This window comes from Muscardinus avellanarius, assembly GCF_963383645.1.
Source record: "Muscardinus avellanarius genome assembly, chromosome: 8".
Lineage (NCBI taxonomy): Eukaryota > Metazoa > Chordata > Mammalia > Rodentia > Gliridae > Muscardinus > Muscardinus avellanarius.
Genome location: NC_137794.1, coordinates 27,013,238 through 27,040,522, shown reverse-complemented (window position 1 = coordinate 27,040,522; position 27,285 = coordinate 27,013,238).

Here is a 27,285-nt window from a genome sequence, read left to right as displayed (position 1 = left end):
ATAGTAGAGGAAACATGTATGGAAATAACATTTGTGTTACTATTTTCTAAGTAAAATGATGCAATTAATTACTTTTTTTTCTCTTTTGACTAGTCCTTGGGCAAAGATCTGGAGATATAGTGGTGAATAATATAGATACCAAAGATTTAAACTCTGTTCTGAGATATAATCTAAGAGGCCAGGCAAGCATCTGTGAAGAAACTGTCTTAAAGGGAATTGGCATATGTGGAGGCCTACAAGCTACATAGAATTAGCACACAGAAAAAAATTGAGAAAATGTATTATCTTAAAAGCCTACACTGAAAGTTGGAAGAGGGATGGACTAGAAAGGCATGTTAGCATGGGCTGTGGGACGCCCAGTAAATCCACCATGTGCTGAGTTTCTCCTAAGAACAATGGAAAACCGCGGAACCGTCCTAATTCAGATATGCTGCAGACTGACATGGATGCTGGGGACCAGTAGTCACTGGTCCAAGGAGAGAATCTGACAGTGTAGATCAAGGTGGTGATTGTTAAGAAGGAATAAAAGTCATATGTACAGGGAAGTTTAGGAGAAGGAATAAATAGTATTTAAAATTGATTGGATAAGGAAAAGGTAGAGAAAGTGAGGTTTCTGGCTTGGTTAAGTGGTACCAATAACTGAGATAAAGAAACTGGAAGAAAAGCAAATTAAAAGAGAAAGAAGGTGAATTCAGTTCAGTATACTTGGGAGATTTCCAGACAAAGATGTTTAATAAGCACTTAACTGTATTTATGTGAAGCTCATAATGAGGATAGATGCTGCTTTAAAAGTAATAAAGCAGCCAGGCATGGTGAAGCACGCCTGTAATTCTAGTACTTGGGAGACACCTGTAATCCTAGTACTTGGGAGGCTGAGACAGGAGGATCCTCAAGTTTACAGCCAGCCTCAGTAACCTAAAAAGGCCCTCAGCAACTTAGTGAGACTGTTTCAAAACAAAAAAAATATAGGGCTGAGGATGTAGCTGGGAGGCATAATGTCCCTGGATTCAATCCCTATTGAATGAATAAATGAATGGATGAATAAATAAATAAATAAATAAATAAATAATAAATAAATAAATAAATAAATAGTGATGAAGAGAGTAAAGAGCCAGAAACTCAAAGGGCCTTTTGGGTTTAGTGATATGTAGGCCACTGAGAGTGGAGAGATATGGTGGGAATAAAAAAATGGAATGAAGACAAAGGAAGACAAACCCCAGTAACATTCACTCCTGTGAAAGATCAACCTCAGAATATCATATGAACTTTCATTTCCCCTTCACAGAGGAAAGAATTCAATCAGTGACACAGGGTCACAGGCTCCTGCCAGCCCGCTGTGCCACCATCTTTAATAGATGTCTTTGTGGTCAGGAGGATAAGAAAAAGTGAAGTTTTGCATGTGAAACCCTTTTATGAAAGAAATGGTAGCTTCTCTCTTCTATTCATATTTAGTTGGCTAAAAGTTCAAAATGGTCCCCCTTAACTGGCAAGAGTGAGAAAATCATTTAGTTGGGTTTCTTGGAAGAAGGAAGGAAGGAAGGAAGAGCAGCCAGAAATGGTGCACATCAGCATTCACCTGTAAAAAACCAACTAGCTCGATGGGATGGAGGGGACTTTTAGCACATTTTAAAAGAAGGGGATAGCCCGGCGTGGTGGCGCACGCTTGTAATCCCCGTGCTTGGAAGGCGGAGACAGGAGGATCACGCAGGTTCGAAGTCAGCCACGCTGGCTTAAGAGACCCTGTTTCCAAAAAGAAAAAAAAGAAAAAGAAAGTAAAATATGTCTGGGAGTGTAACCCGGAGGTAGAAGGGCTTCCAGAAACCCCAGTACCACAATAAATAAATAAATAAATAAATAAATAAATAAATAAATAAATAAATAAACAAACAAACAAACAAACAAATAAATAAATGGGATATTCAACCTGACCCTGGAGGGGCAGTTCACTGGCCAATCAGGAGAGCATTCTGGACCTCGGGAGCAGAGATCACTGGCCATAAGGGAGGTGCAGATGCAGAGGGAGGTGCAGTCATAAGTGAGGGAAGTAAGAAGGAACCCACTCTCAAAAATAGTGCTCAGTACTTCATCTCAGAATATCTCCACACAAGCCAATCGACTTTTTTTTTTTTTTTCAGGTCTGGGATGGAACCCAGAGGCATTTGACCTCCGAGCTACAACCCCTGCCCAATTTTTTATTCTTTATTTTGAAACAAGGCCTCACTGAGTTGCAAGGGGCCTCACTAAGTAGCTGAGGCTGTCCAGGAACCGCAATCCTCTGGTCTCAGCTTCCCAAATACTGGGATTACAAGCCTGCACCACCACGCCAATCAACTTCTAACATCTGCTCTACACAAAAACAACAGGACAGAGAAAGCCTGTATATTTTACTTGTTAGTTTCTTTCTCTTTTATAGTGCTCATTGTATTCTAATAGATGCAATAAACGACCGTGATCACACATTTAATACCCAGAAATACTGGCCACGGGCTTTCTCTTTAGGTTTTTCTACTGGGTGTGATGCTACAGGTATCATCCTAATACTTGCTAGGCTGAGACAGGAGGATGACATGTTTGAGGACAGCCTCACAACTTAGCAAGACTCCCAGCAACCTAGAGAGACCCTGTTTCACCATAAAAATAAAAAAAGGAGCTGGGGTGTAGCTCAAAGGTAGAATGTCCCTGGGTTCAATCCCTAGTATCACACACACACACACACACACACACACACACACACACACACACAAAATATCTGCCTACTTATTTTCTATATTTATCCTTCACTAGCTTTATTCTTTAGTCTCCAATGAGAATATTGGTGAGTTTCTCTCTGGGCATCTTAGGAATCATTGCTGCTGCTTTCTTATTTGAATTCCATAAATGCTATCATCTTGCCAAAATGTAAATTTCTATTGCAACTTTATTTTACATTTTTCCTAAATAATTAAAAATTTTAAAGGTTTGGAACCTGAAAAGGGCAAACTAGGACAATGTTTCTTGTTTCATTAAGAAGCAGCAACAACAAAATGTGATCTGCAGCACTATTAGGGATAATTGGAAGCATAATTATTCTAGAGAATGTTGGATTTAAATTGTCAGTTCACTGCGCTTGTTATTCAAATACCTGCCAATCTCTCTCCAAAGATGTCAAAATCAATGGCAAAATAATTCCTGATTAACTTATTTGAAAAGCTGCATATTTCAAAATTACCATGTGACACAGTATAGTTTTATTTATGGATTGTATATATTTCAACTATTTATGAAGAATGAATTAATTGTAATAGTTAGAGAGCTATATATTAATAAAATCATTTCCCATAACCTTTGCTATAATATGGCTTAAAATGATAGAAGCTGAGACTTTAATATTCCTGTTTCTAAAATGGAAGGTGAAATAAGTTTTGATTTGATTAGAGTTAGTAGATGAATGTCAAAGATATAGAGAAAATTGTCATAATTTCCCAGGAGCAAAAACATTTTTAAAAATATTTGAGTGAAAACACTGAGAATGCATTCAAAAATTTATTCTGGCAAAAAAAAAAAAAAAAAAAATCCCACACATGGAAGAATCTCTATTTTTTGTTAGTGTTTTGAACATCACTTGAAAATCCTCATTTCTAACATCCCAGAATCATCGGGGAGATAGAAAGGCTATACTGTGTCCAGTTGTAGCTATTTACCATGCATCTGGAGGCAACTCAAAAATTCAGCAATAAATCTTCTGCCACTTAATATGAAGTCACTGCCAAAGAAGGAAGAGTGCCACCTAGTGAATTCCGTCAGGAATCTCCCCACCACTCACATCTTTGATTCCCTTTGATGGGTTGTCTACTCTGAGCTGTGTCCTGGGTACACATTTCTCTTAAGTTATTCATGGTAATACTGAGCTCATGTACATTCTCCCTCCAGCCTTTCCATAGCCCCGTGCCCATAACAGTGTCGCAGATCCAGAATATCCACATCCCTGCTTTATGCCTGCTCACAGTTCAAATGGTACTTCTTCACGAGGACTTCTCCAACTGCTCTTTTCCCCACCTGGAGTTACTCTGTGGGTTTTGTACCTCTACCACATAATCTCTTGTCTCCTTGTCTCATACATGTGTGTATTTGTGTCACATATCATCCTGTTACTATTTTTGCATGTCTGCATAACCCATTCAAATATATTTTTAAGGGCAGAAACTAAGTCTGCCATGTGATAAACACTCAATTTTTTCTGCATGAATCAAAAGGTTAATTTTCTAAAAGAACATTTTACTTCTGTAGTACTATTAACTATTATCCTGCATAAGCAACCCAAATTTTGTGTGTGTGTGTGTGTGTGTGTGTGTGTGTGTGTGTGTGTGTATGTGTGTGTGTGGTACTGGGGGTGGAACCCAGGGGTTCTCTACCTCCAGGCTATCCTCCCAGACCTATTTTATACTTTATTTGGAAACAGGGTCTCACTAAGTTGCTGAGAGCCTCACTAAGTAGCTGAGGCTGGGTTTGAACCTGCACAATCCTCCTGTCTCAGCCTCCCAAGCATGAGGATTAAAATTGTGTGCCACCACGCCTGGCAGCAATCCAGATTTTTAGAATATCTTTTGGCGACATCAAGTTATTGATGACTACTTCCATTATCATTTAGAATTTGTAGCATTAGCTAATTGACTGACAAGATGTTTATCCTCTGTGGATTTCTTTATTTCTGGATGTAGATGCAATAATAACTAATAGACTCAATGTATTAGTCTTGGATTATAAAACTAAAAACAGATTCACAAGATCCTCAATGAACATTTACAAATGGATTAATAAGTTGATTTTGTTAAGAACTGTTGACATAAGGAACTATATTAGAGACACAGGTGACACCTGGGTATCGTGATACATACTTGTAAAACCAGTACACGGGAGGCTGAGACAGGAGGATTGCAGGTTTGTGGTCATCCTCAGCCACTTGTGAGACACTGTTTCAGAATAAAGAATAAAATAGAGCGGAGGTGTAGCTTTGAAGATAGGATTTTTCTGAGTTCCATCTCCAGTACTGCACACGCACACACACAAGAAATACAGGTGACTGGAAGACAGTCACTAATAGACCTAGAGAAAACCTAGTAAGAAGCTCTGTTCTAGTGAGAACTCTCCTACAATGGGCCTTACAAACTCCCCATCTCTGCCCACCTCAAGGTTATGCTCCATCATATAGAATGTTCAATGTAAGAGGCAAGAACCAAGAAATGAAGTGAACAAAAGGGAGCTTGACAGAACAGGGTACAGGGAGCTCCAGGCAGGGGTTGGGGTCCAAGGGCTCACAGAGGCCCAAGGCATGGGACTGATGCTTGTTTTTTAGTAAGAGCAGGGTATGGGGTATTCCTGGGAGGTGCCAAGATTATGGATGAAAGGGGATCCTGCCATGGAAGTTAGGAGGGAAGTATAATTTGACAGGTAACAAGATTAAAACCTCAGGCAAGAAGGCAAGTATATTCTAAATCAGATCTGGGCAGAAAGTTTAGGTAAGAGGAGGAAGCATCATCAGAAAGAAAACAGTTTAATACCACCCAAAGCCTTGTCAAAGCAGAAATATCTCATATTTTGAGTTCCATGGAATTCAGAGAAAAGAAATAGATAAATATAATAATCTATTACTGGTGTTTCCGAACTTGGCTGAGCAAATGTTTAAAATCCCAATATCTATATTGCCCTTCACATCAATCAACTCAGAATCCTTATGGTACCTGGGCTTCCCAACTTTTAAGAAGCAACCTCTGATTATAATGAGTCAGGGTTGGATACCCTGCTCTAGTGTAAAGTGGTCAAGCCTAGTAAAATTCCCAGGAAACAATACTTCAAAGCTGACCACCAACCAGCTGTCTTCAGGTTATAGGCCAGAGAAAGATTTATACAGCCAGAATGTTTGACATCATTTAAAAGTACCAGGACCGGGCAGATGAGGCTGTGGAAATGAGAAATCTAACCCTGAAGAATCAGTGCAAGAGTAGAAGCAAGCCTGGCCTGTAGTGGTTCTAGAAAACGGCAGCCAAGATATGGCTATGGACCAGAACTTGGAGAAAGGTCCAATGGAGGTCCATGGACGTGCACCAGATGAAAGCAAGATGGTCAGCAGAGACATGCCTTGAACATATTAACTGTGTGAGCTGTGTACTAGCTGTGCTTTAGCTAGTTCGTATTTGGGGGGGAAAGTCTATAATTGGAATATTTGTACAACAAATAAACTTTTATTCTTATTTAACTTTCACTTATGAAAGAAAAATCAGGATATAGTGATAGGATAAAAGCCTAGAGCAGAGTGTATTTTAATAAAAGAAAAGTTTTATTGCTAAAGGAGTATGTTCATATTGGGTAGTTGAAGGGTTGTTTGAAAATAAAATGTTTGAATTAGGAAAAAAACTAACTGAATTAAAAATAGCTTAAATTATTGTAAAATTTGAAAAAGTTAAACAGCATATCATTAAAATAGAACCTATTTTGAAACCTGAATATGAAATTTACTTGGTCATATAAATATTTATGATTAGTTTTGCTTGTGTTATAAATGACTCATTCTGAGTACAAAGATTTTTTGAAAAAATAGATAAATGATTTTCATTAAACAAAATAAATGTGGTTATGAAGACCAAATTATTATTATTTTTTTAAATAAATGTGTCACTGCTATAAATTTGCAAACACTTATGATTAGTACCCTAGAATTGACTGTTCCTACATATATATATATATATATATATATATATATATATTGGTGGTACTGGGGTTCCTTGAAACCCTTCTACCTCCAGGCTACACTCCCAGACCTATTTTATATTTTTATTTGGAAACAGGGTCTCTTAAGCCAGCGAGGCTGGCTTCGAACCTACGCGATCCTCCTGTCTCCACCTCCCAAGAGTGGGGATTACAAGCGTGCGCCACTGTGCCCAGCCTTTTAATTTTTTTTGCATGTAATTAAATGGTAGTATTTTGAGACTCTCTAGCTGAACATCAGTTTTTTCCTGTGTCAGTAGAGAAAATAGCAGTCTCTATAGTAACATTAAAATACCATTCAATTATACTACAATGAAAATAGACGATTTCTAAATACACACAAATAATATGGATGAATTTCACGAACCTAATAAATGAATAAGGAGAAACCCAAAGAAAGCTTACCGTATGAGTCAAAACTCATGCTATTACACATTGGGATAGCGTTTAGCCCTATGAGTGGGAAGAAGTGAGGTTTGGGGATTCTGGTAATGGTGCATTTCCTGATCTGGATCCAATTTACCTGGGTGTGTTCAGTTTATAAAAATTTAATGTGTCATGCTCTTCTTATAGGTGTACCTTTTATTTTTGTATATTATGCTTCAATAAAATGCTTCTAAATCCCACTGTGCCTCCACAAGTTCATTGTTTTAATATAATGGATTAAATCAAAGACAGTAAAAAAAAAATTGGAGTTTAGTGCCCTGTGTTTGAGCCCTGCCTCTATGAATTTCCATCTGGCCTTGGGGAATGAAGAACTTCTCCAGAACCCAGGCACCTCTTTGGTTAAAGGTATATTATAAATGCCTCACTTTGGAGGGTTATTGGGAAAGAAAAAAACAGGTAATGACTGTAAAATAGTGCAGTTTCAAACATATGGCTTGGTAAATACGGGCTACATTTCCATAGTATATTTCTTTCACATATGTAGAAGTATTAAAATAGTTAAAATCCATCATAATTGTAATTTTGGATATCTTTCCTTGTTTTTTATTCCAATCTTCCAAAGTCTTGGGCCATACCTCACCTGAAGGATTTAGTTAAAAGGAAATATCTGCAAACACATGATACTCAAACAGAATACCTCTGAAAAAACAAATGCAGAATTGGTTTCTTAAACCTACCTTAGAGACATACAGTTTAACATCATGGTCATTGTAATCAGGTAGATCTTAATTATTTTCTAGAAAAAAATAAATCAAAGAACTGGTGGTCTTTATCCACTGGTAACAAAAAATGAAGGTGGCCTCTTCAGAAATAGAGTAGAACTGGGGTGGAGAGGGCTCAGCAAGTGCTCTGTGCATGTATGCCTCTATCACCCTGCACTTCATCAAGATATATGATTACAATGTGAAAATAAAAAGAAGAAAGAAAGAAAGAAAGAAAGAAAGAAAGAAAGAAAGAAAGAAAGAAAGAAAGAAAGAAAGAAAGAAGGAAGCAATTTCGAGGGAATTGCAGAAGTTGGGAAGACTCATTGTGAAGGAAGGACATTGAGTAAGAGGGATTGACTAGCACTGAGAGCTATCTGATGAGCAAGCATCCGTGTGCAGAGAGAAAGCTGGTGATCACAGCTCCTGCTCAGCCTTTCCACAATGTCTTTTTATTGGCAGGGTCCTGGAGGAACAAACGGTGGGGACAGGGTGCATGTAAGAACAACATTACATGGAAGCCAGCCAACACCAAAATGTAGCCAGGAGAGAACGGGGAAGGGGGGCACTGGGACAGAAGGAATTACCATGAAGAACTAGTAAAAGTCAAGTTAAGTGAGCAGATTTTAGAAAGGAGAATTTCCAAATTTCAGAACTCAACATAGAGCAATTGTAAAGGACAAGATGGTACTAATTAGCAGTAGGCTTTTCATCCAGTTACTACAACTTTACTTTTCTACTCATTAGTTTGAAATAAAGAAAAAATAACAGAAACAAATAGTACAAATATTCAAATTGTAGACTTTTTTCCAGCAAGAACTAGCTTAGGCATTGTAAATTTACAGCTCATAGAAGTTATTATTTTAAAGTAGTGTCTCCATCAATTATCTTTCTTTAAATCTCTGATACATTTCCATGATCCTACATTGAACCTTTCTTTTAGTTCTGATCTACAACTGTGCCTTGGTTCCTGGCTTTTAGAAATGTCCTAAGTGAGGCTTGCTTCTGCTCCTACTGTGCTTCTAGTCTTGCATTGTTTCTTCTGTGTTAGATTTCTCATCATCTTTGCAGCCACCTCTGCTTGGTCTTGGTCCTTTAAACATAATGTTGATGCCCTCTACTTACCAGTCATAAGTTTAAGTTAAATGAAAATAGCAGAAACAAGTCTAGTTCAGGAAAAACAATGTAGGGCTCTTGCAGAGTAGAAAAAAATTATCTAAATTCTAATATGAATTCAGTGCAGGCAGGGTGACTGACTTAGCAGGGAGGAGGAGAGTTCAAATGACTAGAGGTGGTGAACATGTAGCATGACTGTGTGAATCTGCCAGCAGATCCCAGTTAGCAAGAAAAATTGACTTATTTTAGAACAGTGAATCTTCCTAGGGGAGAGTAGATTAAGACAAACACTTTGTTGTGGACAAAAATAAAGTATAAAAAGGGGTATCATTTATATGTGTTGGTCATGGGAGGCCTTACCCATGAAGTGATAATGAAAAGATATCAGAATCGAGGCAGAGGCCAGGAAGTTATCTGCAGGAAGAGTTTTGTTTGTTTGTTTGTTTGGTGGTACTGGGGTCCTGAAAACCCTTCTACCTCCAGGCTACACTCCCAGACCTATTTTTATACTTTTTTATTTGGAAACAGGGTCTCTTAAGCCAACGTGGCTGGCTTCGAACCTGTGCAATTCTCCTGTCTCCGCCTCCCAAGCACCTAGATTACAAGTGTTCACCACCATGTCCAGCAGGAAGAGTTTTAAAGGAAAATGGAATCAATAAGTAGAAAGGCTTCTGTTGATAATGTTCAAGGAATAGCAAAGAAACCACTGTTGTTGGGACAAATGAAGAAGGAGAAAAGTGGGAGGAGATAAGACCAGAGAAGTAGCAAGGACCTAGCACGTCAATATAGACAACATCTTGGAAGACTGTGTTAGTCAGCTTTCCATTGCTGTGACAAGATGCCTGAGAAAATCAACTTAAAGGAGAGGAAGGTTTATTTTGTCTCATAAATTCTGACATTTCAGCCTGTGTTCATGTGTGGTTGAATGAAATTGCTCACTTCGTGGTGCTTAGGAAGCAAGAACAGGCCACGGCCTCAGTATCCCCTGCAAGGACATGATCCAAGTGACATAACTTCCTTCCCCTGGCCCAACTCCCAAAGGTTCCAACACCTCCTGGTGGTGCTTCAGGCTGGCCCCTGATGCTACTTACCTTTGGGAGATCTGAAGATCAAAATCATAAAAGCCATCTGAGAGGCTTGAATAACAGGCATGGCAGCCTGTCTCCAATTTATGTTTTTTGGGGTTTTTTTTTTTTTTTGCAGGTCTGGGGATGAAACCCAGGGGCATTTGACCTCTGAGCTATACCCCCTGCCCTATTTTTTATTCTTTATTTTGAAACTGGGTCTCACTGAGTTGCAGAGGGCCTTCAGCTACTAAGTAGCTGAGGCTGTCCACGAACTGCGATACTCCAGTTCTCAGCCTCCCGAATGTTGGGATTAGTGTGCGCCACCACGCCCGGCTTCCAATTTATGTTTTAAGTAATTTCTCTGATGCAAGATTCTCATTACCACAGTGGTTGGAGTAGACTATTTTTAAAAAAAAAACTCAAGAGACTTTTAAAAATACATGTAGGATCCAGGTGTGGTAGAGCAAGATTGTAATCCCAGTACCTAGGAGGCTGAGACAGGAGGATCATATGTGTGAGGCGAGCCTTAACAATTTAGCAAGACTCTATTTCAACATAAAAAAATTAAAAGGGCTGAGGTATCTCAGAGGTAGAATATCTCTGAATATCATTTTCAGTACCAAAAATAAAAATAAATAAATGCAGGGGCTAGAGATATAGCTCAGAGGCAGATCACTTTCCTAGCATGTGTGAAGCTAGGAAATTCCCACTCCAGCCCCCAAATACATATTAATGGTTCTAAGTCTTAAAAATTCTGGTTCAGTAGCTCTATGGTGGGACCCATGGATCTGTATCTTTTTTTTTTTAAGACCCTTACACGATTCTGATGCAAAAGGTCTATGGTCTCTATTCTAGGAAGTTATATTTTTAACAAAGCATTGCCTTAATAATCATGCTAATTTTGTCATGACTCTAATTGATGTAGAATTTTTGCAACTAAGTTGTTTAAGAAGATTATAAGTAATGGCCAAAATCAGCATGAACATTCTTTTGTATTTTATTATTCTTTGCTAATTGTCTACAGCATATTCTTTATGTCAGTTCAATGTATAGTAAATACTTTCTAAAACATTTTTGACTGCTTTCTAAAAACTAGGTGTGTGGTGTGTGTGTGTGTGTGTGTGTGTGTGTGTGTGTGTGTGTGTGTTTGTGTACACATGTGTGTGTGTTGGTTGGAAAGAGGAAAGACTCAAGTAGGGAGATACTTAAGTTATTTTAATAACCTCTATAAGATGCAATAATAGTAAAAGTGGGCAGAGGTATCAACTTGTAGAAGTGCTGTGGAAGTAAGCTAGGGAGCTTCATCAATGATTAAATGTGGGGTGTGATAAAACAGAAGTTAAGCAAAGTTCCAAGGTTTCTGGCCTAAGCAACTAGAAAAAAGGAACTGTCATTTGCTAGGATAAGAAACACTGGATAAACAGGTTTCAAGGACACAACACTGGAATCAAGGTTTTGGTTTTGGTCATATATTATTTGAGATTTCTATTGGATATTCAAGTGTAGATACTGATTCTGTATGCCACTGACTACATAAATCTGAAGTTCAGGAGAGGTTTTGACAGCAGAAATAAAGTTAGAAGTCATCAGTCAGTGGATGCTATTCCAAGCCATGGTGCTAGGTGAGATCAAGTAGGGTATAGAGGTAGGTGATAAAGCAAATCAGGAGTCCTTCTTGGGTCCTGTTTTCTCTCTAGCTTATACATATGAGGAAAGACATCTGACCTTTCACTCTTTGTGACTAACTAATCTCAGTATAATATTTTCCAGTTTTATCCATTTCCTTGCAAGTGACATAATTTTTTTCTTCTTTATGGATGAGTAGAATTCCATTGTGTATATTTCATAATTTATAATTCATTCATTTGTTGATGGAGACCTAGGCTGGTTCTATAGGTTGGCAATTATGAATTGTGCTGCTATAAACATAGATATGCACTTCATTGAAGTGAGAGTGGGAACCTAACAGAGGAGGCAAGAGGGGGAAGAAAGACTGTATAACAGACACATTTCAATGGATAAGATGAAAATACAAAAATCATCAATGCTAATCACAATGTTGTACACAGGGAGCAGAGGAGAGAAGTGGGGGAGAGAGGGCAGGCTCACCAAGTGCTGTGTGCATGTGTGCCTCTTTCACTCTGAGCTTTATCATGATGTGTTATTAGAATGCACCAAAAAAATAACAAAACAAAGAAAGAAATGCAATGGAGAAGGAAGTGTCGGTCACAATACAAGAGTTTGGGATATGCAGGGCATGGTGACACTCACCTGTAATCCCAGTACTTGAGAGGCTGACAATGGGGGTCACAGGTTCAAGGTCAGTCTCAGTAACTTAGGGAGACCCCGAGCAACCTAGCAAGATGCTATTTTATAATAAAAAAGGTTAGTAGTGTAGCTAGGAGGTAAATGCCCCTGAGTTTAACCCTAGTACAAAAAAAAATGACATGTAAGGAGAAATCAACAGAGGAGTCTAAGAATAGGGGTTAGAGAAACACTGACAAAGAGATATGTTAGAAAGCAAGTGAACAGGCCGGGCGTAGTGGCACACGCTTGTAATCCCCCGCTTGGGAGGCGGAGACAGGAGGATCCTGCAGGTTCGAAGCCAGCCTCTCTGGCTTAAGAGACCCTGTTTCCAAATAAAAATATACAAAATAGGTGTCTGAGAATGTAGCCCGGAGGTAGAAGAATTTCCAGGAACCCCAGTACCACAAAAAAAAAAAAAAAAAAAAAAAGAAGAAGAAGAAGAAGAAAGCAAGTGAACAAAATGTTTCAAGGAAGAAGGAGCTATTAACTCTTACCAATGCTTCTACTAGGTTAAGGATGTGGGTGGCTGAGGATAGAGCATTGAATTAGCAATGTAGACATCAGGAGCAGCCTCCAAAAGAGATATTTCTGTTGAGGAGAAAATAAGATCAAGAGAGTGTTATTGTTTTTTTGTTTTTGTTTTTAATGGTTGATACTACCATAAAATGGCCAAATTATGGAAATAAAAATAAAAATAATTTGAAAGAAATGTATGTCCTAGAGGAGGACTAAAATATACTCTTTTGTACAAATAAGGGCAAGCAAAACTTCCAGGGACAGAAGAGAAGCAGATTGCATGGTCACAGAGGTTGGGGCCAGTAGTTCAAGGATCTGAAAATTTTATCTTCATGGCGCCTCTGTGAAATGTGAATGAAAGCTAGCAACTAGAAACACAGAATGGAAAGGAGAAACTGGAAGGTTTAGAAAAGAAAATATTACCAGCACTGCAGATAAAGATGCTGTTAGCAAAACTTAAACGCTCAGATATATAAAATAAGGGGCATTTAATTTTCATGCACTTTAAGAAAAGGGATTTCTGGCATTATTTATGGTATCCTAAATATGGTAAGTTTGTAACATTTCTGCTTATAACTACATATTTTGGAGGGTGAGAACCAGTGAAGCAAAGGTTGAAAATAGAGAAGATGAGTGAGTTGGTTCAATGAAACCCTGAGGGGAAAGAGGTTAGGTGGGGAATTTAGAACGTTAGCACAGCACTAAATTTCATCTGAGACTGAGCCACTCAGTCTCAGATGAAAGGGGAGGGATGAGGACAGGCAGGACTATCCATGCAGGAGGGCTCTCAGTTCTGGCAGAATCACCTCCTCAGGTACCACACCTACCACTGAGAATGATGAAGGACTTTGGAGTGGAGCTGTCAATATAAAGAGCAGGGTCTGGATTTGGAGAAGTCACTGTGTTCATTGTGTGCTGAACAAGAATGTGCTGAGGTTGCTAAGTGCCATGGAGTGTCCAGTTGTGCTCAGATAACATGTATTTTGGGAGTCAGCAGCCCAAATAATTTTTCCCAACCCTCCTCCTCAAGCTAAAGGATGAAATCCTACCTATTAATGGAAGCCAGGCTTCTTCATACATAAGAAGCATTATGAGAAGAAAATCTAGGCTGGTTCTCTACTACAAATACAACACTTATGAAAAATTAAATATACTTTCATTGATTTACGGTGTGGGGATGTTATGGTTTTGGGGAAACTGTCCCCAGGGACCCTGTTAGGGTCCCGGACACAATTTTCCTCAAACCACAACAAAACCCAAAAAGAGGTTCCTCCCCCAGCAAGGTATGGCAAGGTGTCTCCTTTCATGAAGGTCCACCCCTCCTACCATCTTAGGTAACTTATCTAATCATGCAGCTCTGTCTTTAGATAGAGAAAGGCCTAGTTCCCCTCTCCTATTGACTTGCTAATTACTTTTAGCTAAGTCAATCTAAGTTTCAATAGCTGTTTGCTTCCTGACCAAAGCCAAGCCTTTCTCTCTCCAGGTCTGCCATTCTGACACAATTATTTCTGAAATATATCTATTAATAATCAGAGCTTTCTCAAATCTTCCTAAGCCATTCCCAATACTGGTACAAAAAGGTTACTGAGTGTCTTCTATATGAGCAAAAACTAGAGCCTGTAGTCAAACAGAAATCAGACATTAAGCGAAATAGTTAACAAATAAATGGGAAATCACAAAACAGAAAGGAAAGGACTCCAACAAAATATGAGAGCAGTTTTGTTTTTGTTTTCTCCATGGTAGAATGAACTGAGAAGACTTCCCAGTGGGAGGAAGTAATGACTCAGCAAACCCAAAGGCTGCGTAGGAGTTTCTTAGAAGAAATGGGTGGATGAGTGGTACCCTGGGCAGAGAAAACAGCATATGCACAAAATGTGGTGGAATGAAGGAAGGGGGCTCAGTGAGCACCAGGGCCTGAAAGCCTGCAAGAGGAAGAGAGATTGGTTAAAAAAAACTGTACAGGACTTGAGGGCTATGTGAAGTATTTTCCCTTTATCTTTGTCAGCAGGAGTGTCTAGTGATCAGATTTGCATTTCTCAAACACTCTCTTGGATAAAGGTCTGAAGTTTGGAGATTCATGTGGGTGGGATTCCCTATTGGTGAGTCTGGGAGCATGCAGGGAGAGATAATGGGGAGTTAAAATGATAGAGCATTGTGGTAGATTGGATAAAAAATGGGGGGTAAGAGGAGGGGACAATATAAACTCCTGCTTTCTGTACTGTGTACAGAGGTAGATGGTACAGCTTTGGGAATTGTGGAGGAAGACCATGAGTTCAGATTTTGTCATATTAAAATTACCACGATCAAGCTGGAAATCTGTAATTTGTTTAGCTAGTAATCATTCTTCCCTTATAATAGAAACACCAAAAGTACATGGTCAAAGTATTTCAGATTCAGCTGGGCGTGGTGGTGCATGCTTGTAATCCCAGCATTTGGGAGGCTGAGACAGAAGGATCAAGGTTCAAAGACAACCTCAGCTACTAAATGAGGCCCTTTGCAACTCAGTGAAACCCTGTTTCAAAAAATAAAGAATAAAAAAGAGGGCTGGGATAGCTCGGAGGTAGAATGCCCTTGGGTTCTATCCCCAGTACCGCCCCCCCCAAAAAAAATTACAATCAGAGTAGAAACATTTGCATAATTTATTTGTCATTAAATAATTAGGACCAACAAATTTATTGATAACATTAAATATGACCAACATTCTAGTATTTAGGTTTAATGTTACCTATGTTGATTTTCAGATTTTCCTTGTGCTATTATCATTTTTGGTATATGTTCAACGATTATATCCTCCTTTGCAGAGAGACTTCATGATATGTTAACATGCTTTCTATTAGGGACCTAAAAGTTAGCACCATTTTATGGGTTAGGAAATTGCTGAGGAAAGAAATCTTATAGAAAGAACACTGGGTTAGCTCTGGAGTCCCTGGCAGCTCTGTAATTTACATTCCCTGAGTTCAGAGCAATGCCTGAACCTCCCTGCCCCTTAGTTTATTCATTTTTTAATGCAATATACAAGGAGAGAATAAATGAGGTGAACCATGATCTCTCCAGAGTAGCATTCAGCCACCAAGCTTAAAGGAATTACTAGAGAATATAAAGCTACACTGTGAATAGTTGAGGGTATTTCTGTATTTTTAGATTTTTGAATTACTGTGTGAGGACAGAATTCTTTTCTCCAAATAAACAGGAAAAAAAAGTGATAAAGAAGAAAGAGGTCCTAAAATCCTACAGTGAAAGACTTAAAAGTGGCAAATGTACCAGTATTGGGAATGGCTCAGGAAGATTTGAGAAAGCTCTGATAATTAATAGATATAGTTCAGAAATAATTATGTCAGAATGGCAGACCTGGAGGGAGAAAGGCTTGGCTTTGGTCAGGAAGCAAACAGCTAATGAAACTTAGATTGACCTAGCTAAAAGTAATTAGAAAGTCAATAGGAGAGGGTAACTAGGCCTTTCTCTGTCTAAAGACAGAGCTACATGATTAGATAAGCTACCTAAGATGGTAGGAGAGGTCTACCTTCCTGAAAGGAGACACCTTGCCACACCTTGCTGGGGGAGGTACCTTACAGGGACGTTTTCTACATCAGAATTACGTAAACAAGATGGAGGTCATGGGTATTAAAAACTGGTCCACATGCTGTATCTTTGGGTGGTGAATTGGCTTGAACCCCCCCCCCCCCCCATGCCATTTGCTTGGGGCTGTAACTATCTTCTGTATTTCAATCTTTTCAATAAACTTCTTTAAATCTTCAGCAAGTGTCTGAGCTATGTATACTTATCCTTAGCTCAGGACAAGAACCGGCGTTTTTTTTTTTTGTTTTCTGTTTTTGGTTGTTTTGGGTTTTGTTGTGGTTTGAGGGAAATTGTGTCCGGGACCCTAATAGGGGTCCTCAGGAACAGTTTTCCCACGACCATAACGTTCCCACACCGTTAACATATTTCACTGTAATAGCAAAGGTCAAGATATATATGTAAGAAGAGAAAAATGACAATTAATGTTATTATAAAAAACACAGTATTGAAAGAATGACTCAAAAAATTTCAAAGAAATGCCAAGAATAAGGTAACTGAGTAAACAGTAGAAGGATTTTAGAAAATTTAACAACTTTCTAAGAATAACTAGCTATCATCAACAATAACATCAAAAAACACTATAGCACCTGATTACTGTGTTAGGATGAGACAAGATATTCTTCCGTGTTGTTACTATATATCTGTATGATCTTTGCAATATTTGTTGTTTATTTTTCACAACAAATATTTTCACAACACACAATTCCCTCAGGAAAAGTAATTAGTAAGTACACAGAAGAGTTGAGTCCTAGCGCCTTCATATTTTAAAGACAGGTTTACATAATAAATAACGTCTAGCAGATAGGCTAGAATTTCCCAAGAATACAGAAGGAGGGTACAGGCTTCTGTCAATGGGGGGCAGATGACCTCTAATTTTGTTAATCATTCTGGTCCTAACAAAGACCTAGGCCTACACCTGCATCAAGGCAGGAAGGCTTTTGATCCAGCAAAAAAAATCCCCATAATCATAAAAAGGGGCCTGCATGGAGTTAATGAGTGGGCTCACACTAAATCAGAAGATTATTGGTTGGGCAAGATGAAGGATAATGTATCTTTATAAAAACTGTTCTGAGCCGGGCATGGTGGCGCACGCTTGTAATCCCAGCATTTGGGAGGCTGAAACCAGAGGATCACGGTTCGCGGACAGCCTCAGCTACTTAGTGAGGCCCTCTGCAACTTAGTGAGACCCAGTTTCAAAATAAAGAATAAAAATAGGGCAGGGGGTGTGGCTTGGAGGTCAAATGCCCCTGGGTTCCATCCCCAGACCCGCAAAATAAATAAATAAATAAATAAATAAATAAATAAATAAATACAAACTGTTCTGTATCCAAAAAATTCAGTAACTTATTTTCAAGTTACTCCACTGCATTTATTCCTTTAATGCAGTCTTTAATTTCTGTACTATCTTTCTTCCTTTATAATAATAAAATTGCTTAAGCTTATAGCAGAAGAGTTCGGGCTATTCTTTTTTCTAAAATAGCTAAGAACAAGAACCCGTGGTTACGGCTCACACCGGTACAATTCTGCTTGTGCCACCGTAACAGAAATTTAGCAAAATGCAGAGAAAACAACACTTCTAATTTTACCCACTCCAGAGATTAAATTTTATATTTCCTCTTTAAAAATCATTTTGAGTATTGTTAGAATAACACATAGTGTGTTCTATTCTGTGTAGTGCTGGAAACAATTTCTAATCTTTTATATTATGCATTTAACTTCCCTAAGTACTATTCAGAACATTTTATGCATGCTTAGTAAGTAATTATATATTTTATAACTTTAGGATTTCTAGTTTTCTATTATTTTACTATTATAAATAATATAATGAAAAATCTTTAAATATAAATATTTTTCTCTCTGACAATGTAAAGCAAAATCTTATATCAAGTGATATGAACTAATTTCACTTTTTTAAACATATTTTAATTTCTTAGCTGTTATACCAATTCACTTTTCTATCTACAGCATAAGAAACTATCGTTTTCACCATAGCCCTACGCAGATTATTTCTTTCAACTTTGAGAAGGGAAGAAAGTTCAGTAAGGACGAAGTACAAGACAACAAAAGGCTTATTTACAGAGAAAAATTCTAAATAACAAGATACTAATAAAAAAAGAGAGAGAGAAAGAGTTCCAAAGAGGAAAAGACAATAACTGTTATATTGGAGCTAATGTTTTCTACTCCGCTGTGTGTAAATACCAGTTGCTTCTCCGTGATGGAGTGAGTACTCTCTCTTGGGAGCTACCCTTCTCCATTCTCAGATCTCATGTTTCTGGGGTTGATACACCCCCAACTCTAGGGAGTCCCTTCAGAGTATAACACACCCCTGCCTCTGATACAGCACCTAGAATAGGGTGCACAGCTATAATAAGCAAAATTTATAGTAGAACTTTTGCAGGAATAACGGGAAAAGAGACTTCTGCCTTTCATCAGGTTGGTGTTTAGCTGAAGATTAAATAAATCACAGCTAAGGGCAGGAGAGAGAGATTGAGAAACTGGTAATCTGATAGAGTCTGTGTTGTAGCGAGCATAACTGCCTACAGCCAATTATCAGTCCATCAAGCCACACTTTATTATAGGTTCGAACCTGGACCCAAGCACCTCTGGCACAGCAGAAATGGCATGGGCCAAGATCCCCATTTGGGTGGGATTTTTATACAACATCTTGCAAGTCTGTTACATCATTGATGATGCTTTTTTGAATTTACAGCTTCCATCCAATAAGGTAACTTGTACAGACCATTTTTAAGATAATAGGGTAGGGGTAGGGGGTATCTTATCTACTATTGTGTTGCAAAGTCATTTTTATTACATCAGCCTTGACTTTTAACATTTACAAGTCTATACATTAAAGCAGCTACATAAAGCACACAGATGTTCCCGAAGATAACAGGGTCACATGAGAGAAGGTCACTTGAGAGAGGGTCACCTCAGATCTCATGAGAGAGGGTCTCTTATCTAAGGTATGAGACCTGGACTTGGGCGGATGCTCTCAGCTAGGGCGGATGACCTTAACTAATAGGTAGACTTAAAGTGTAAACTTATTTAGGACTATATTATTGATCAACATTATTAGTTTAAGCAATTTCATAGCAACTACACCACACTGAACTCTCATAGCACACTTTGTTATAAAATTTTAACCTAAAATTTTATTTTATTTTATTTTTTGTGGTCCTGGAGGTGGAACGCAGAGGCTTTCTACCTCTGGGCTATACTCCCAGACCTATTTTAAATTTTATTTGGAAACAGGGTCTCACTAAGTTGCTGAGAGCGTCACTAAGTAGCTGAGGCTGGCTTCAAACCCGTGCGATCCTCCTGTCTCAGCCTCCCAAGCACAGGGATCACAAACTCGTGCCACCACGCCCAGCAAACCTAAAATTTTAAACACAACAATAGTCCCACACACTCATCTTTATGCCATCCAGAAACACAAGCTCAAATGCAAATCACACTCTGGAAATACAAAACAACATTTCTTTAAAAAAAACAAACAAACAAAAAAAAAAAAAACTTTGTTTCACCTTCAAAGCTGAGGTGTTTTGCATAGTGCTTTTGCAGAGAGCTTTCCAAAATACTGTAGGCGTGCTGGAAAGCAGGCTCGAAGAAGTGCTTTCCCCCCAGTATTAGAAGTTAACTAGAGAAGTCTTCTTCCATATTAGGATTAGGAATAAGGTATTAAAATATAGAGTTAAGATATAGAAGTAAGGTAGGATTGGAAATAGAATGGAGATCCATAAGCCCAGCTGCCCAGGTTGCAGGATTCAAGGACGAGGGTAGGGGACCCACAAGGTCAAAGCCTCTAATCTCCAGCTTGCCGGTCAAGGTCTTTGTAAATGGGACCCCATCCCCATATCTCTGAGCTAGATCAGCAAACAAGGCCAGGCTAATCTGCTCTCCAGGCAGATTATTCAGTGCAGAGATAAGCCTGGCCCAGCCAAGGTGGGTGTGAAAGGCAGAGCAGGCTCTGACGTGTGTGGATGCATGTTTTAAAATTATTGATTGTACTTGTTTGTCCTTGTATCTGATTGGTTGTATTCTAAGGTTGGCGGGCTCTGACGTGTGTAACCACTCCCTCGTGTGTAATCACTCCCTCCTAGGGTTATAAAATTCAGAGCGTGGAGTGGGGAGGGGTCGAACCTCGACCATTTAGTGTCGAAACTCGACCCCTGGCTAGCCGGGACAGAGCTGCAGCACAATAAACCTCGCTTGCATTTTACATCTCTTATGAGTCCTTCAGTATTTGGGTTGGTGGGTGATTCTTGGACCCTTCAATACCACTTCAGATATTTGTCTGTCTCTTTAAAACTTTGCACAGGAGGCAACTCCAAAATGTCCCTCTGCTTCTTACCTCCGGCCACTCTGCTGCTCTTCCATGCCACCCATCCCTGGAGCTGCTTTGTGGGGTCCCTCCTGGAAGGCTCAGCCAGAAGGTGCAATTTGGTCTATCTGTCTGAGGCTCTTTCCTTGCAGGAAACAACTCTCTGGAATATTAATGAAGATTTCAAATCACCCATTTGGTACTGGTTTAATCCCCAGTACCAAAAAGAAAAGAATTAAAAAGACACCAAAAACAAATAACCCAAGAACAACAACAGCAACAACAACAAAAAATGTGGCAGGACAAAGACCTTTTAGGTTCTCAGGCACAATCCATGGCTACAAGGTTCACCTCCAGTCTTGCATAACTGCCCTTCATATTGTTATGATCTTCCCGTAAAAAAAAAAAAAAAAAAAAAAAAAAGGGATATTTGCTGATGTTAAAGAGAACATCTTGACTGAGCTTTTCCATCCGAAGTCACAGGAATTTTAAAAAACTTTTTAATATAGAGAGCACTTTAGAGTGCAAGTGAATTCCAAAGCATTTGTGTCTCAGGAACAAATACTCATGGTTTTGTGCTTTATTGAGAGAATTCTGAGTTTTTCTTGTTAGAAAACGTACATAGAAAGATCCAGTGATGTGCGGCATCCTCCAAATGCCAAAAAAGAAAGCTGTATGGTGAACAGTGTCAGGAATTCCATTGTCTAGAAGGCAGGACTTCGTTTATGTTTTTGCTTAGCTGATCAAAAAAAAAAAAAAAAAAGAAACATGTGTATAAAATATTAGCTTGAAAAACATAATCTGAATTAGCTTTCAGTCAATTCAACTTAATTTGTATTCTTAAGGCCTAAATTTGGCTTAGAAGTTATCGCTCCTAGGATAGAACCCCCAAATGAAAACAAACATATACGGGAGAAAAGATAGCTGCCACCAGCAAGTTTTGTTTTTAAATCATGTTTCTTTTTTTTTTTAACCACCAGTATCAGTACAAGATGAAATAAAACGACCTACCACAAGATACAATTTCATGGAGCTGCATCCAGTTTGGGCAGCAAGAAAGGCAAGAGGCCTGGCATTCCCAGCTGCTGGCATGCCAGAGTTAATTAGTAGCAATCATCCTGAATCTAATACATATTTTTTTAACCAATGCTCTTATGTGAGAACAGCGTGTCTTTCTCCCTCTTACACAACCACAGCACATACTCCTACTGCTCAGGCACTGACTACTGTTATGCTCAAAATTAACCTCATTCTGCCGGGCATGGTGGCTCACAGTTATAATTCCCGCGCTTTGGAGGCGGAGACAGGAGGATTGCGCAGGTTCGAAGCCAGCCACACTGGCTTAAGAGACCCTGTTTCCAAATTTTAAAAAGCATAAAAAAAGCCGGGCGTGGTGGCTCACACTTGTAATCCCCGCGCTTGGGAGGCAGAGACAGGAGGATCGCGCAGGTTCGAAGCCAGCCGCGCGCGCGCTGGCTTAGGAGACCCTGTTTCCAAATAAAAATGTAAAAATAGGTCTGGGAGTGTAGTCTGGAGATAGAAGGGCTTCCAGGAACCCCAGTACCACCAAAAAAAAAAAAAAAAAAGCATAAAAAATAGGTCTGGGAGTGTAGCCTGGAGGTAGAAGGGTTTCCAGGAACCCCAGTACCACCAAAAAAAAAAAAAAAAAAAAAAAAATTAACCTCATTCAACATAATGAATATTAAAAGCAATGTACCTAAACAGGATTAAATGTAAGGAAGAAAAGAAGGGACAGCCATTGGGTATAGGAGAAATCTCCTGGAGATGTCAGTTTAACACACATGGGTTATATTTGAGCCTGGGAAAGATTTTGGTTGTTAAATACCCATAGGATACAGCCAACAGATTGATCCCTGTGGTCACTGGTCCTAAACTCTTCCCAGATATATCCAAGCTCTTAACAATTCAAGCCTGTTCTCTACAGCTTACACAGCCTTGATTATCAGTGGAATAAAGCCCTGTCTGAGCATGTGGGAGGTATTGTACTGAGTATGTTGCACTGTGTCCTGGCCAGCAACTGCTCATACTTCTTTGCATGAGGATCATACTATCTGCTGCACACAACAGTTGGTTATCATATAAATTAGTAAAAAGACTAAATGTTTCCCAAATTACATTCATATAGCATGACTGCTCTTAAAAAATCTAAGCAACTTGCTTTGGGAGGTAATATGCACATAGCAAACATAATTCAGAAAAGCATTTCTGAGATTTATTTATTATTGATTGAAGGTATTATTGATTGGAGATTTACCCCAGGGTTTTCTACCCCTGAGCTATACCCCCAACCATATCTTATGTTTTAGCTTCAAACAAGGACTCACTAATTTGTTGAGGACTTTGCTATGTTGTTGAGACGGGCCTTGACCATCAATCTTCTTGTCTTAGCTTTCCAAGTAGTGCCCCCATTCTAGACTACTCCTGGGCTTTATCTGAGCTAATCTACTGCAGAATATTTTTTGTAAACTGTAGTGGCCTACTAAAATTAATGTCCTAATACCCCAAACCCATGAATGCTATTTTATTAGGGGGAAAATTCTTTGCAAATGTAATTAGGTTAAAAATATTGATCGGGCATAGTGTGGTGCTACATGCCTGTATTCTCTGTTCTTGTTAGCTGGAGACAAAAGGTTCACAGATTTGATGCAAACCTCAGCAACATGGCAAGTAAACCCTCAATGGCTTAGTGAGACCTGATTCAAAATAAAAAAAAAATAGGGCTAGGAATGTTGTTCAGAAGTAGAACACCCCTGATTTCATCCCTAGTACTAGAAAACTACAGAAAAGAGAAAAAAGAAAGAAAGAAAGGAAAGAAGAAAGAAAGAAAAGAGAGAGAAGGAAGGAGGGAAGGAGGGATGGAGGAAGGAAGGGATCTTGAGGTGGAAATAAGTCTGAATTGTGCATTTGGGCCCTAAATTCAATAGCCAGTGTCCTCATAAGAGACACGGGAGGATAAAGCAGTACGAGGGGAGGGAGGGAGAGCCACACACCCAGGAACACAAAGGACAAGTCTCTCTCCTCCAGCAGAGAAAGCACAGCGCTACTGGGTTTTGAATTTCTGTCTCCAGAGCTGTGAAAAAGGAAATTTGTTGTTTTAAGCCACCCAGCTTATGATGATCTGTATGGCAGTCCTAGGAAACTATTATAGCCATCTAGATTACTCTGTTTTAAACATGTACAGAGAGCAAATTGCCAATATGGAGAGTTCTGGGCCAGTCCTTAAAACAGGAGACTTTTTACACAGTTCTCACCCCAAATTACATGTGTGACCTTCTGCACAAATTTTAGCCTGTTACTAAACAACAACATAGCAAAGTCCTCAACAAATTAGTGAGTCCTTGTTTGAAGCTAAAACATAAGATATGGTTGGGGGTATAGCTCAGGGGTAGTAACAGGCTTTCCTCCTTCCTACATTCTAACTCTGAACTACATAACTAGTCCTAATTTTTTTTAAAAAGGATCTCCTTAAGTTGCTGAGGGTCTTACTAAATTGCTAAGGCTGGCCTCAGACTGTGACCCTGAGATCCCAAATACTGGTATTACAGGCATGCACCACCATGCCCAGCTCTGTTACTCAATTTCTTTGCTTGGAGTCCAACTAGGTGATCTTAAAACTTCCCTCTTCCTTAAAATAAGTGACAGTTTAGCAAACTAAATGAGAAGCACTACTGTCAATGTTTAAACAGAGTCATGCCAGTGTACACGCTCTTAAAGACACACATACACACACTTTCTTTTTTAATTAAAATTTTATTGGTGCATTTTAACTATGCATTATAGTGATATTCAAAGTGATATCTTCATATATGCATACTTCTCTTGGTGCATACACACATTCTTATAAACAAACTTTAAGGTTTGTTGTGTTAGAAGGAAAGAGTAAAGAAGAAACAAGATTAGCTGTAATTGCTATCATTTATTATGCTAATGTTGATTCATGCAATCCTCATTATAAATTTGCTATTGCAATCTGAGTCTGAGTCTGAGTCCAATCAGGAGATAGAAACTACATGTACATTGAACAGTGAAATGAAATATAAAAAAATAATTAAACAATAATAAAATAATAATAATAATAAAACAAAAGGAAACTGCGTTGCATCCTAGGGCTAAGGGAGAGTGAGGTAAAGACACTCTTGGAAGGGGACCAAAGAAGGCCTGGCAGCCAGCAGAGAAGTCTGACTATTTGGCTAGGTCAGAGCTGGTCTGGATTTGCTCCATAAGTAATGGACAGCCCCAGGAGCACAGGTGAGAAGCTGGTAGACTAGAGGTGGATGTGCAATGAGAATCTGGACACTGGCTGGGACAAGGCTTGCAGAGTGCAAGAAGTGAGGCAGGCAGAGCTTGCAGAAGAAATGACTACTTGTTTTGCGGTGCTCTGGGCCATGATGACTTCAGCAGGTGCACAGAGTTCTGGTTCAATGTCAAGAGAGCTACCAAAAAGGACTGTGTCCAGGGTTTATGGCCAGGGCAGGCTTTACCAAAGGTCCTCATACCCAGGCTGCTTACCTCCTTTCCCACTCCAGAAACTTCCAGAAACCTCTTCCTCCCATGTCCTTACAGCAGCTTCTAGTACGAAACATTGTTCTTGATTTAAATGAGAAATGCTTAAAGGAAATCTGTTATCAAAGAATATATATATATAGAAGGGTGCATTTGGAACTGAGACGCAATAAATTGATAACCAACATACTTTCAAAGTGACTATTATCTATAATCACACATGAGCATGCCAAGGCTTGTAGACATGAATACAGCTACTAGGCAGAGCCAGAATTATGTCCAGAGCTATAAATGATAGATAATTCCTAAAACTAGGCTCTAACCACAAACCCATGACCAAGATGATGAAAATTGCCGACTTAAAGTATTTCAGAGATAGCTCTGTATTTTGAGTCCATTATTATACTTATTGCTAAAGGCTAAAACTTTATCTAAAGAGAAATTGTCTGCATCTTTTCTCTTAAAACAAAGAAGCAAATGACAAGACTACTCCCTAAGTTTTCTAGCCTTTCTCCTTTCATCTCCAGACTGGGTTAAATCCCTCCCTCTTTGTTAAAGGACCCCATTTCTTAGATAATGCATCTGTAAGTTTCTTCTAAGCATTCATCACATGTTAATGTAATTTCTGCTACCTGTGTTCTTTACCCCAAACCCAAACGTTTTCAACTGTGGAAAATTAGCCTGACTCATTCAGGTTTGCTGCTCACGGATCTAGGTCAAGTCCCTGGCTCACAATAGATGTTTAATGTAAGTATGTTGAATGGAACCAAAGAAAACAAATTCACATCAGGGATTTGTTCAAATATGTCTTTTCTAGAATATAACTCAGGGTCAGGACTGTCCACTGACCCGGGGGTTGGAGGATACACACTATTCAAACCACAGGGCCTTTGATGGTGTGCAAGGTCTACTGCATGCAGAGGATCAGAGAGTGAATTTTCAAAGAAGTGTCCTAGAGGGAGGCTCAACATATGTTGAAAAACTAGTCCAAACAAGAATTGTAATCAAGGGGTAGACAGAAAGTGTCAAAAGAGTAACTAGAAACATGTAACTGAAGGATTGGAAGTCTTGAAACCTAAGGAAAACTGACATAGGGGATATTGTGAGCAGGTTAGAGGAAGGAGCTCCGGGTTAATTTGCCATATGATGTGCCTCTGACACCTGGTACCTTCCTGGAGTGCGTTTATAGAGCTATGTTGAGCTTAACAGAAGAGTCTAGAATAGTACATTCAGCACATTCTCCAATGTTAGATCAATCTGTGTGGTGCCTTCCTCTGGAGACTCACACTGCTGCCTAGAACGACTTCCATGTTTAGGTTCAATCCCACGTAAAATTAAGCAGATCAGGGCCACAGCGAGTTGTGGGGCGTCTCCATCCTCAGCCCTGTAGCAAGTGGCTCTTTAACCAAGTCACTCCCTGAGCTTGCTGCTAGGTACTTCTATTTTTGTTTTTATTTATGTTCCCTTTTCTTGTTGCCCAATTTCTCAAAGAATAGAGCCTTGCCTGCCCCCTTACTTCATCTTCAAAGATTAAAGTTCTAATTTCCATGTGTATATCCATATTTCCTACATCCAAACACTCCCCAAATCCCCTTTTTCCTGGATCTGAATCATTCTTTCAGTTGGGAGGAGATTTTTCTTTCCACCCACAAGTCACCAGTTGCCTCCTAGGGGATTGGTGGTTGCCCACACCCCGCTAGCTGAGCTCTGTCCTACTGGCTCCCCTAGAACCTTCCTTACACTGTATGCCAGGTCTGATCCAGGAAGACATCAGCATCCAATTTTCTCATCAAGATTTTGACAAATTGAGCCCCAGGGAAACTACACTGGCCACATCAGAAATACAAGAAGTTATTATTGATGTTCAATACCTTGATCTGGAAGTATGACAATTTGCCCTATTTGCCAGGTACATAAATAAAATTATTTTAGAAATATTTTCATCACAGGGCATAAACAAGATGTATCA